Below are 15110 nucleotides of genomic sequence, written 5' to 3'. Positions count from 1 at the left end.
AGTCTATAGTCCCTATACCAGACAGTGATGTAACTGACTGAGTCTATAGACCTCATACAAGACAGAGATGGAACTGACTTTGTCTATAGTCCCCATACAAGACAGAGATGGAACTGACTGCGTCTATAGTCCTCATACCAGACGGGGATGGAACTGACTGTGTCCGTAGCATCCATGCCAGAAGATAATGGAACAGACTGAGTCTATAGTCTCCATAACTGACGGTGATGCAACTGACTGAGTCTATATTCTACATACCAGACTGTGATGGAACTGACTGAGTTGATAGACCCTATACCAGACAGTGATGCAACTGACTGAGTCTATAGTCCTTAATCGAGACGGTGATGGAACTGACTGAATTAATAGTCCCCATACAAGACGCTTGTGGACCTGACTGAATCTATAGCCTCCATACCAGACGGTGATGGAACGGACTGAGTCTATGTTTTCCATATCAAATGGTGATGTAACTAACTGAGTCTATATTCTCCATTCCAGACTGTGATGGAACTGACTGAGCTTATAGACCGTATAGCAGACAATAATGGAACTGACTATGTCTATATTCCCTCTACCAGACACTGACGGAACTGACTGCATCTATAGTCTCCATACCAGATGGAGATGGAAATGACTGAGTCTATAGTCACACACCAGACGGTGATGGAACTGGCTGAGACTATAGCCCCATACGAGACAGTGATGGTACTGACTGCGTCTATAGTCTCCATAACAGATGGTGATGGAACTGACTGAGTTTATAGTCCACATACCAGACGGTGATGGAACAGACTGAGTCTATAGTCCCCATACCAGATGGTGATGGAAGGACTGTGTCTATTAACTCCATAACAGACGGTGATGGAACTGAATGAGTTTATAGTCCCTATACCAGACGGTGATGGAATTGACTGAGACTAGAGTCTCCATAACAGACGGAGATGGAACAGACTGAGTCTATAGTCCCCATACCAGATGGCGATGGAAGGACTGTGTCTATAAACTCCATGACAAACGGTGATGGAATTGACTGAGTCTATATTCCCATACCAGACGGTAATAGAACTGACTGTGTCTATAGTCCCCATACCAGATGGTGATGGAACTGACTGAGACCATAGAACCCATGCCAGATGATAATGGAACAGACTGTGTCTATAGTACCCATACCTGACGGTGATGGAACTGACTTTGTCTATAGTCCACATACCAGACGAAGATGGAATTGACTGACTCTATAGTCCTCATACCAGACGGTGATGGAACTGACTAAGTCTGTAGTCCCCATACCAGACGTTGATCGAACTGGATGAGTCTCTAGTCCCCATAACAGACTGTGATGGAAATGACTGAGTTCATAGCCCCTATACCAGACAATAATGGAACTGAGTAGGTCTAGAGTCCCCATACCATATGGTGATGGAACTGACTGTGTCTACAGTCATACACCAGACATTGATGGAACTGACTGAGTCTATATTCTCTCTACCAGACGGTGATGGAACTGACTGAGTCTATAGACCTCATACCAGACGGTGATGGAACTGACTTTGTCTATAGTCCCCATACAAGACAGAGATGGAACTGACTGCGTCGATAGTCCTCATAACAGATGGTGATGGAACTGACTGTGTCTATTGTCCTCATACCAGACGGGGATGGAACTGACTGTGTCCGTAGCATCCATGCTAGACGATAATGGAACAGACTGAGTCTATAGTCTGCATAACTGACGGTGATGCAACTGACTGAGTCTATAGTCCTTAATCGAGACGGTGATGGAACTGACTGAATTAATAGTCCCCATACCAGACGCTTGTGGAACTGACTGAATCTATAGACTCCATACCAGACGGTGATGGAAAAGACTGAGTCTTTAGACGCTTACTGGATGGTGGTGAAACAGGCTGATTCTATAGTTCCTATACCAGACGATAATGGAACAGACTGAGTTTAAAGTCCCCATACCGGACAGTGATGTAACTGACTGAGTCTATAGCCCTCATACCAGATGGTGATGGATCTGACTTTGTATATAGTCCCCATACCAGACGGAGATGGAACTGACTGACTCTATAGTCCCCATACCAGACGGAGATGGAATTGACTGACTCTATAGTCCTCATACCAGACGGTGATGGAACTGACTGTGTCTGTAGTCCCTATACTAGACAATAATGGAACTGATTAGGTCTAGAGACCCCATACCAGATGGTGATGGAACTGACTGCGTCTATTGACGCATACTGGATGGTGATGAAACTTACTGAGTCTATAGTCCCTATACCAGACAGTGATGTAACTGACTGAGTCTATAGACCTCATACAAGACAGAGATGGAACTGACTTTGTCTATAGTCCCCATACAAGACAGAGATGGAACTGACTGCATCTATAGTCCTCATACCAGACGGGGATGGAACTGACTGTGTCCGTAGCATCCATGCCAGAAGATAATGGAACAGACTGTGTCTATAGTCTCCATAACTGACGGTGATGCAACTGACTGAGTCTACATTCTACATACCAGACTGTGATGGAACTGACTGAGTTGATAGACCCTATACCAGACAGTGATGGAACTGACTGCGTCTATAGTCATACACCAGACATTGATGGAACTGACTGAGTCTATATTCTCTCTACCAGACGGTGATGGAACTGACTGAGTCTATAGACCTCATACCAGACGGTGAAGGAACTGACTTTGTCTATAGTCCCCATACAAGACAGAGATGGAACTGACTGCGTCGATAGTCCTCATAACAGATGGTGATGGAACTGACTGTGTCTATAGTCCTCATACCAGACGGGGATGGAACTGACTGTGTCCGTAGCATCCATGCTAGACGATAATGGAACAGACTGAGTCTATAGTCTGCATAACTGACGGTGATGCAACTGACTGAGTCTATAGTCCTTAATCGAGATGGTGATGCAACTGACTGAGTCTATGTTTTCCATATCAAACGGTGATGTAACTAACTGAGTTTATATTCTCCATACAAGACTGTGATGGAACTGACTGAGTTTATAGACCCTATAGCAGACAATAATGGAACTGACTATGTCTATATTCCCTCTACCAGATGCTGTCGGAACTGACTGCATCTATAGTCTCCATACTAGATGGAGATGGAAATGACTGAGTGTTTAGACGCTTACTGGATGGTGGTGAAACATGTTGATTCTATAGTTCCTATACCAGATGATAATGGAACTGACTGAGTCTAAATTCCCCATACCAGACAGAGATGGAACTGACTGCGTCTATAGTCCTCATAACAGATGGTGATGGAACTGACTGTGTCTATAGTCCTCATACCGGAAGGGGATGGAACTGACTGTGTCCGTAGCATCCATGCCAGACGATAATAGAACAGACTGAGTCTATAGTCTCCATAACTGACTGTGATGCAACTGACTGAGTCTATAGTCCTTATACGAGATGGTGATGGAACTGACTGAATTAATAGTCCCCATACCAGATGCTTGTGGAACTGACTGAATCTATAGACTCCATACCAGACGGTGATGGAACTGACTGAGTCTATAGTCCTCATACCAGACGGTGATGGAACTGACTTTGTATATAGTCCCCATACCAGACGGAGATGGAACTGACTGACTCTATAGTCCTCATACCAGACAGTGATGGAAATGACTTTGCCTATAATCCCCATACCAGACGGAGATGCAATTGACTGACTCTATAGTCCTCATACCAGACGGTGATGGAACTGACTGACTCTATAGTCCCCATACCAGACTGTGATGGAAATGACTGAGTTTATAGCCCCTATACCAGACAATAATGGAACTGATTAGGTCTAGAGTCCCCATACCAGATGGTGATGGAACTGACTGCGTCTATAGTCATACACCAGACGTTGATGGAACTGACTGAGTCTATATTCTCTCTACCAGACGGTGAAGGAACTGACTGCATCTATAGTCTCCTTACCAGACGGTGATGGAAATGACTGAGTCTATTGACACATACTGGATGGTGATGAAACTTACTGAGTCTATAGTCCCTATACCAGACAGTGATGTAACTGACTGAGTCTATAGACCTCATACAAGACAGAGATGGAACTGACTTTGTCTATAGTCCCCATACAAGACAGAGATGGAACTGACTGCGTCTATAGTCCTCATACCAGACGGGGATGGAACTGACTGTGTCCGTAGCATCCATGCCAGAAGATAATGGAACAGACTGAGTCTATAGTCTCCATAACTGACGGTGATGCAACTGACTGAGTCTATATTCTACATGCCAGACTGTGATGGAACTGACTGAGTTGATAGACCCTATACCAGACAGTGATGCAACTGACTGAGTCTATAGTCCTTAATCGAGACGGTGATGGAACTGACTGAAATAATAGTCCCCATACAAGACGCTTGTGGAACTGACTGAATCTATAGCCTCCATACCAGACGGTGATGGAACGGACTGAGTCTATGTTTTCCATATCAAATGGTGATGTAACTAACTGAGTCTATATTCTCCATTCCAGACTGTGATGGAACTGACTGAGTTTATAGACCCTATAGCAGACAATAATGGAACTGACTATGTCTATATTCCCTCTACCAGACACTGACGGAACTGACTGCATCTATAGTCTCCATACCAGATGGAGATGGAAATGACTGAGTCTATAGTCACACACCAGACGGTGATGGAACTGGCTGAGACTATAGCCCCATACGAGACGGTGATGGTACTGACTGCGTCTATAGTCTCCATAACAGATGGTGATGGAACTGACTGAGTTTATAGTCCACATACCAGACGGTGATGGAACAGACTGAGTCTATAGTCCCCATACCAGATGGTGATGGAAGGACTGTGTCTATAAACTCCATAACAGACGGTGATGGAACTGAATGAGTTTATAATCCCTATACCAGACGGTGATGGAATTGACTGAGACTAGAGTCTCCATAACAGACGGTGATGGAACAGACTGAGTCTATAGTCCCCATACCAGATGCGATGGAAGGACTGTGTCTATAAACTCCATGACAGACGGTGATGGAACTGACTGAGTCTATAGTCCCCATACCAGACGGTGATAGAACTGACTGTGTCTATAGTCCCCATACCAGATGGTGATGGAACTGACTGAGACCATAGCACCCATGCCAGATGATAATGGAACAGACTGTGTCTATAGTCCCCATACCTGACGGTGATGAAACTGACTTTGTCTATAGTCCACATACCAGATGAAGATGGAATTGACTGACTCTATAGTCCTCATACCAGACGGTGATGGAACTGACTGAGTCTGTAGTCCCCATACCAGACGTTGATCGAACTGGCTGAGTCTCTAGTCCCCATAACAGACTGTGATGGAAATGACTGAGTTTATAGCCCCTATACCAGACAATAATGGAACTGAGTAGGTCTAGAGTCCCCATACCAGATGGTGATGGAACTGACTGCGTCTATAGTCATACACCAGACATTGATGGAACTGACTGAGTCTCTATACTCTCTACCAGACGGTGATGGAACTGACTGCATCTATAGTCTCCTTACCAGATGGTGATGAAAATGACTGAGTCTATTGACGCATACTGGATGGTGTTGAAACTTACTAAGTCTATAGTCCCTGTACCAGACAGTGATGTAACTGACTGAGTCTATAGACCTCATACCAGACGGTGATGGAACTGACTTTGTCTATAGTCCCCATACAAGACAGAGATGGAACTGACTGCGTCGATAGTCCTCATAACAGATGGTGATGGAACTGACTGTGTCTATAGTCCTCATACCAGACGGGGATGGAACTGACTGTGTCCGTAGCATCCATGCTAGACGATAATGGAACAGACTGAGTCTATAGTCTCCATAACTGACGGTGATGCAACTGACTGAGTCTATAGTCCTTAATCGAGACGGTGATGGAACTGACTGAATTAATAGTCCCCATACCAGACGCTTGTGGAACTGACTGAATCTATAGACTCCATACCAGACGGTGATGGAACTGACTGAGTCTAAGTTTTCCATATCAAACGGTCATGTAACTGAGTCTATATTCTCCATACCAGACTGTGATGGAACTGACTGAGTTTATAGACCCTATACCAGACAATAATGGAACTGACTATGTCTATAGACCCCATACCAGACAGTGATGGAACTCACTGAGATTATAGACCCTATTCCAGACAATAATGGAACTGACTATGTCTATATTCCCTCTACCAGACGCTAACAGAACTGACTGCATCTATAGTCTCCATACCAGACGGTGATGAAAAAGACTGAGTCTTTAGACGCTTACTGGATGGTGGTGAAACAGGCTGATTCTATAGTTCCTATACCAGACGATAATGGAACTGACTGAGTCTAAAGTCCCCATACCGGACAGTGATGTAACTGACTGAGTCTATAGACCTCATACCAGATGGTGATGGAACTGACTTTGTCTATAGTCCCCATACCAGACGGAGATGGAATTGACTGACTCTATAGTCCTCATACCAGACGGTGATGGAACTGACTGTGTCTGTAGTCCCCATAGCAGACGTTGATCGAACTGGCTGAGTCTCTAGTCCCCATACCAGACTGTGATGGAAATGACTGAGTTTATAGCCCCTATACCAGACAATAATGGAACTGATTAGGTCTAGAGTCCCCATACCAGATGGTGATGGAACTGACTGCGTCTATATTCATACACCAGACGTTGATGGAACTGACTGAGTCTATATTCTCTCTACCAGACGGTGATGGAACTGCCTGCATCTATAGTCTCCTTACCAGACGGTGATGGAAATGACTGAGTCTATTGACGCATACTGGATGGTGATGAAACTTACTGAGTCTATGGTCCCTATACCAGACAGTGATGTAACTGACTGAGTCTATAGACCTCATACAAGACAGAGATGGAACTGACTTTGTCTATAGTCCCCATACAAGACAGAGATGGAACTGACTGCGTCTATAGTCCTCATACCAGACGGGGATGGTTCTGACTGTGTCCGTAGCATCCATGCCAGAAGATAATGGAACAGACAGAGTCTATAATCTCCATTACTGACGGTGATGCAACTGACTGAGTCTATAGTCCTTAATCGAGACGGTGATGGAACTGACTGAATTAATAGTCCCCAAACCAGATGCTTGTGGAACTGACTGAATCTATAGACTCCATAACAGACTGTGATGGAACTGACTGAGTTTATAGACCCTATAGCAGACAATAATGGAACTGACTATGTCTATATTCCCTCTACCAGACGCTGACGGAACTGACTGCATCTATAGTCTCCATACCAGATGGTGATGGAAATGACTGAGTGTTTAGACGCTTACTGGATGGTGGTGAAACAGGCTGATTCTGTAGTTCCTATACCAGACGGTGATGGAACTGACTTTGTCTATAGTCCCCATACCAGACAGAGATGGAACTGACTGCGTCTATAGTCCTCATAACAGATGGTGATGGAACTGACTGTGTCTATAGTCCTCATACCAGACGGGGATGGAACTGACAGTGTCCGTAGCATCCATGCCAGACGATAATGGAACAGACTGAGTCTATAGTCTCCATAACTGACTGTGATACAACTGACTGAGTCTATAGTCCTTATACGAGATGGTGATGGAACTGATTGAATTAATAGTCCCCATACCAGACGCTTGTGGAACTGACTGATTCTATAGACTCCATACCAGACGGTGATGGAACTGACTGAGTCTAAGTTTTCCATATCAAACGGTCATGTAACTGAGTCGATATTCTCCATACCAGACTGTGATGGAACTGACTGAGTTTATAGACCCTATACCAGACAATAATGGAACTGACTATGTCTATAGACCCCATACCAGACGGAGATGGAACTGACTGACTCTATAGTCCTCATACCAGACAGTGATGGAAATGACTTTGCCTATAATCCCCATACCAGACGGAGATGCAATTGACTGACTCTATAGTCCTCATACCAGACGGTGATGGAACTGACTGACTCTATAGTCCCCATACCAGACTGTGATGGAAATGACTGAGTTTATAGCCCCTATACCAGACAATAATGGAACTGATTAGGTCTAGAGTCCCCATACCAGATGGTGATGGAACTGACTGCGTCTATAGTCATACACCAGACGTTGATGGAACTGACTGAGTCTATATTCTCTCTACCAGACGGTGAAGGAACTGACTGCATCTATAGTCTCCTTACCAGACGGTGATGGAAATGACTGAGTCTATTGACACATACTGGATGGTGATGAAACTTACTGAGTCTATAGTCCCTATACCAGACAGTGATGTAACTGACTGAGTCTATAGACCTCATACAAGACAGAGATGGAACTGACTTTGTCTATAGTCCCCATACAAGACAGAGATGGAACTGACTGCGTCTATAGTCCTCATACCAGACGGGGATGGAACTGACTGTGTCCGTAGCATCCATGCCAGAAGATAATGGAACAGACTGAGTCTATAGTCTCCATAACTGACGGTGATGCAACTGACTGAGTCTATATTCTACATGCCAGACTGTGATGGAACTGACTGAGTTGATAGACCCTATACCAGACAGTGATGCAACTGACTGAGTCTATAGTCCTTAATCGAGACGGTGATGGAACTGACTGAAATAATAGTCCCCATACAAGACGCTTGTGGAACTGACTGAATCTATAGCCTCCATACCAGACGGTGATGGAACGGACTGAGTCTATGTTTTCCATATCAAATGGTGATGTAACTAACTGAGTCTATATTCTCCATTCCAGACTGTGATGGAACTGACTGAGTTTATAGACCCTATAGCAGACAATAATGGAACTGACTATGTCTATATTCCCTCTACCAGACACTGACGGAACTGACTGCATCTATAGTCTCCATACCAGATGGAGATGGAAATGACTGAGTCTATAGTCACACACCAGACGGTGATGGAACTGGCTGAGACTATAGCCCCATACGAGACGGTGATGGTACTGACTGCGTCTATAGTCTCCATAACAGATGGTGATGGAACTGACTGAGTTTATAGTCCACATACCAGACGGTGATGGAACAGACTGAGTCTATAGTCCCCATACCAGATGGTGATGGAAGGACTGTGTCTATAAACTCCATAACAGACGGTGATGGAACTGAATGAGTTTATAATCCCTATACCAGACGGTGATGGAATTGACTGAGACTAGAGTCTCCATAACAGACGGTGATGGAACAGACTGAGTCTATAGTCCCCATACCAGATGCGATGGAAGGACTGTGTCTATAAACTCCATGACAGACGGTGATGGAACTGACTGAGTCTATAGTCCCCATACCAGACGGTGATAGAACTGACTGTGTCTATAGTCCCCATACCAGATGGTGATGGAACTGACTGAGACCATAGCACCCATGCCAGATGATAATGGAACAGACTGTGTCTATAGTCCCCATACCTGACGGTGATGAAACTGACTTTGTCTATAGTCCACATACCAGATGAAGATGGAATTGACTGACTCTATAGTCCTCATACCAGACGGTGATGGAACTGACTGAGTCTGTAGTCCCCATACCAGACGTTGATCGAACTGGCTGAGTCTCTAGTCCCCATAGCAGACTGTGATGGAAATGACTGAGTTTATAGCCCCTATACCAGACAATAATGGAACTGAGTAGGTCTAGAGTCCCCATACCAGATGGTGATGGAACTGACTGCGTCTATAGTCATACACCAGACATTGATGGAACTGCCTGAGTCTCTATACTCTCTACCAGACGGTGATGGAACTGACTGCATCTATAGTCTCCTTACCAGATGGTGATGAAAATGACTGAGTCTATTGACGCATACTGGATGGTGTTGAAACTTACTAAGTCTATAGTCCCTGTACCAGACAGTGATGTAACTGACTGAGTCTATAGACCTCATACCAGACGGTGATGGAACTGACTTTGTCTATAGTCCCCATACAAGACAGAGATGGAACTGACTGCGTCGATAGTCCTCATAACAGATGGTGATGGAACTGACTGTGTCTATAGTCCTCATACCAGACGGGGATGGAACTGACTGTGTCCGTAGCATCCATGCTAGACGATAATGGAACAGACTGAGTCTATAGTCTCCATAACTGACGGTGATGCAACTGACTGAGTCTATAGTCCTTAATCGAGACGGTGATGGAACTGACTGAATTAATAGTCCCCATACCAGACGCTTGTGGAACTGACTGAATCTATAGACTCCATACCAGACGGTGATGGAACTGACTGAGTCTAAGTTTTCCATATCAAACGGTCATGTAACTGAGTCTATATTCTCCATACCAGACTGTGATGGAACTGACTGAGTTTATAGACCCTATACCAGACAATAATGGAACTGACTATGTCTATAGACCCCATACCAGACAGTGATGGAACTCACTGAGATTATAGACCCTATTCCAGACAATAATGGAACTGACTATGTCTATATTCCCTCTACCAGACGCTAACAGAACTGACTGCATCTATAGTCTCCATACCAGACGGTGATGAAAAAGACTGAGTCTTTAGACGCTTACTGGATGGTGGTGAAACAGGCTGATTCTATAGTTCCTATACCAGACGATAATGGAACTGACTGAGTCTAAAGTCCCCATACCGGACAGTGATGTAACTGACTGAGTCTATAGACCTCATACCAGATGGTGATGGAACTGACTTTGTCTATAGTCCCCATACCAGACGGAGATGGAATTGACTGACTCTATAGTCCTCATACCAGACGGTGATGGAACTGACTGTGTCTGTAGTCCCCATAGCAGACGTTGATCGAACTGGCTGAGTCTCTAGTCCCCATACCAGACTGTGATGGAAATGACTGAGTTTATAGCCCCTATACCAGACAATAATGGAACTGATTAGGTCTAGAGTCCCCATACCAGATGGTGATGGAACTGACTGCGTCTATATTCATACACCAGACGTTGATGGAACTGACTGAGTCTATATTCTCTCTACCAGACGGTGATGGAACTGCCTGCATCTATAGTCTCCTTACCAGACGGTGATGGAAATGACTGAGTCTATTGACGCATACTGGATGGTGATGAAACTTACTGAGTCTATGGTCCCTATACCAGACAGTGATGTAACTGACTGAGTCTATAGACCTCATACAAGACAGAGATGGAACTGACTTTGTCTATAGTCCCCATACAAGACAGAGATGGAACTGACTGCGTCTATAGTCCTCATACCAGACGGGGATGGTTCTGACTGTGTCCGTAGCATCCATGCCAGAAGATAATGGAACAGACAGAGTCTATAATCTCCATTACTGACGGTGATGCAACTGACTGAGTCTATAGTCCTTAATCGAGACGGTGATGGAACTGACTGAATTAATAGTCCCCAAACCAGATGCTTGTGGAACTGACTGAATCTATAGACTCCATAACAGACTGTGATGGAACTGACTGAGTTTATAGACCCTATAGCAGACAATAATGGAACTGACTATGTCTATATTCCCTCTACCAGACGCTGACGGAACTGACTGCATCTATAGTCTCCATACCAGATGGTGATGGAAATGACTGAGTGTTTAGACGCTTACTGGATGGTGGTGAAACAGGCTGATTCTGTAGTTCCTATACCAGACGGTGATGGAACTGACTTTGTCTATAGTCCCCATACCAGACAGAGATGGAACTGACTGCGTCTATAGTCCTCATAACAGATGGTGATGGAACTGACTGTGTCTATAGTCCTCATACCAGACGGGGATGGAACTGACAGTGTCCGTAGCATCCATGCCAGACGATAATGGAACAGACTGAGTCTATAGTCTCCATAACTGACTGTGATACAACTGACTGAGTCTATAGTCCTTATACGAGATGGTGATGGAACTGATTGAATTAATAGTCCCCATACCAGACGCTTGTGGAACTGACTGATTCTATAGACTCCATACCAGACGGTGATGGAACTGACTGAGTCTAAGTTTTCCATATCAAACGGTCATGTAACTGAGTCGATATTCTCCATACCAGACTGTGATGGAACTGACTGAGTTTATAGACCCTATACCAGACAATAATGGAACTGACTATGTCTATAGACCCCATACCAGACGGTGATGGAACTCACTGAGATTATAGACCCTATTCCAGACAATAATGGCACTGACTATGTCTATATTCCCTCTACCAGACGCTGACGGAACTGACTGCATCTATAGTCTCCATATCAGACGGTGATGGAACTGACTGAGTCTAAGTTTTCCATATCAAACGGTCATGTAACTGAGTCTATATTCTCCATACCAGACTGTGATGGAACTGACTGAGATTATAGACCCTATTCCAGACAATAATGGAACTGACTATGTCTATATTCCCTCTACCAGACGCTGACGGAACTGACTGCATCTATAGTCTCCATACCAGACGGTGATGGAAAAGACTGAGTCTTTAGACGCTTACTGGATGGTGGTGAAACAGGCTGATTCTATAGTACCTATACCAGACGATAATGGAACTGACTGAGTCTAAAGTCCCCATACCGGACAGTGATGTAACTGACTGAGTCTATAGACCTCATAACAGACGGTGATGGAACTGACTTTGTATATAGTCCCCATACCAGACGGAGATGGAACTGACTGACTCTATAGTCCTCATACCAGACAGTGATGGAACTGACTGTGTCTGTAGTCCCCATAGCAGACGTTGATCGAACTGGCTGAGTCTCTTGTCCCCATATCAGACTGTGATGGAAATGACTGAGTTTATAGCCCCTATAACAGACAATAATGGAACTGATTAGGTCTAGAGTCCCCATACCAGATGGTGATGGAACTGACTGCGTCTATATTCATACAACAGACGTTGATGGAACTGACTGCGTCTATAGTCCTCATACCAGACGGGGATGGAACTGACTGTGTCCGTAGCATCCATGCCAGAAGATAATGGAACAGACAGACTATAGTCTCCATTACTGACGGTGATGCAACTGACTGAGTCTATAGTCCTTAATCGAGACGGTGATGGAACTGACTGAATTAATAGTCCCCAAACCAGATGCTTGTGGAACTGACTGAATCTATAGACTCCATACCAGACGGTGATGGAACTGACTGAGTCTATGTTTTCCATATCAAACGGTGATGTAACTAACTGAGTCTATATTCTCCATACCAGACTGTGATGGAACTGACTGAGTTTATAGACCCTATAGCAGACAATAATGGAACTGACTATGTCTATATTCCCTCTACCAGATGCTGACGGAACTGACTACATCTATAGTCTCCATACTAGATGGTGATGGAAATGACTGAGTGTTTAGACGCTTACTGGATGGTGGTGAAACAGGCTGATTCTATAGTTCCTATACCAGACGATAATGGAACTGACTGAGTCTAAAATCCCCATACCAGACAGAGATGGAACTGACTGCGTCTATAGACCTCATAACAGATGGTGATGGAACTGACTGTGTCTATAGTCCCCATACCAGACGGAGATGGAATTGACTGACTCTATAGTCCTCATACCAGACTGTGATGGAACTGACTGTGTCTGTAGTCCCCATAGCAGACGTTGATCGAACTGGCTGAGTCTCTAGTCCCCATACCAGACTGTGATGGAAATGACTGAGTTTATAGCCCCTATACCAGACAATAATGGAACTGATTAGGTCTAGAGTCCCCATACCAGATGGTGATGGAACTGACTGCGTCTATATTCATACACCAGACGTTGATGGAACTGACTGAGTCTATATTCTCTCTACCAGACGGTGATGGAAATGACTGAGTCTATTGACGCATACTGGATGGTGATGAAACTTACTGAGTCTATAGTGCCTATACCAGACAGTGATGTAACTGACTGAGTCTATAGACCTCATACAAGACAGAGATGGAACTGACTTTGTCTATAGTCCCCATACAAGACAGAGATGGAACTGACTGCGTCTATAGTCCTCATACCAGACGGGGATGGATCTGACTGTGTCCGTAGCATCCATGCCAGAAGATAATGGAACAGACTGAGTCTATAGTCTCCATTACTGACGGTGATGCAACTGACTGAGTCTATAGTCCTTAATCGAGACGGTGATGGAACTGACTGAATTAATAGTCCCCAAACCAGATGCTTGAGGAACTGACTGAATCTATAGACTCCATACCAGACGTTGATGGAACTGACTGAGTCTATGTTTTCCATATCAAACGGTGATGTAACTAACTGAGTCTATATTCTCCATACCAGACTGTGATGGAACTGACTGAGATTATAGACCCTATAGCAGACAATAATGGAGCTGACTGTGTCTATATTCCCTCTACCAGACGCTGACGGAACTGACTGCATCTATAGTCTCCATACCAGATGGTGATGGAAATGACTGAGTGTTTAGACGCTTACTGGATGGTGGTGAAACAGGCTGATTCTGTAGTTCCTATACCAGACGATAATGGAACTGACTGAGTCTAAAGTCCACATACCGGACAGTGATGTAACTGACTTTGTCTATAGTCCCCATACCAGACAGAGATGGAACTGACTGCGTCTATAGTCCTCATAACAGATGGTGATGGAACTGACTGTGTCTATAGTCCTCATACCAGACGGGGATGGAACTGACTGTGTCCGTAGCATCCATGCCAGACGATAATGGAACAGACTGAGTCTATAGTCTCCATAACTGACTGTGATGCAACTGACTGAGTCTATAGTCCTTATACGAGATGGTGATGGAACTGACTGAATTAATAGTCCCCATACCAGACGCTTGTGGAACTGACTGATTCTATAGACTCGATACCAGACGGTGATGGAACTGACTGAGTCTATGTTTTCCATATCAAACGGTGATGTAACTAACTGAGTCTATATTCTACATACCAGACTGTGATTGAACTGACTGAGTTGATAGACCCTATACCGGACAGTGATGCAACTGACTGAGTCCATAGTCCTTAATTGAGACGGTGATGGAACTGACTGAATTAATAGTCCCCATACAAGACGCTTGTGGAACTGACTGAATCTATAGACGCCATACCAGACGGTGATGGAACGGACTGAGTCTATGTTTTCC

The sequence above is a fragment of the Hemitrygon akajei genome, chromosome 10 (genome assembly GCF_048418815.1).
Source record: "Hemitrygon akajei chromosome 10, sHemAka1.3, whole genome shotgun sequence".
Classification (NCBI taxonomy): Eukaryota; Metazoa; Chordata; class Chondrichthyes; order Myliobatiformes; family Dasyatidae; genus Hemitrygon; species Hemitrygon akajei.
The sequence above is the reverse complement of the archived record's forward strand: the minus strand, read 5'-3'. Positions refer to the sequence as shown.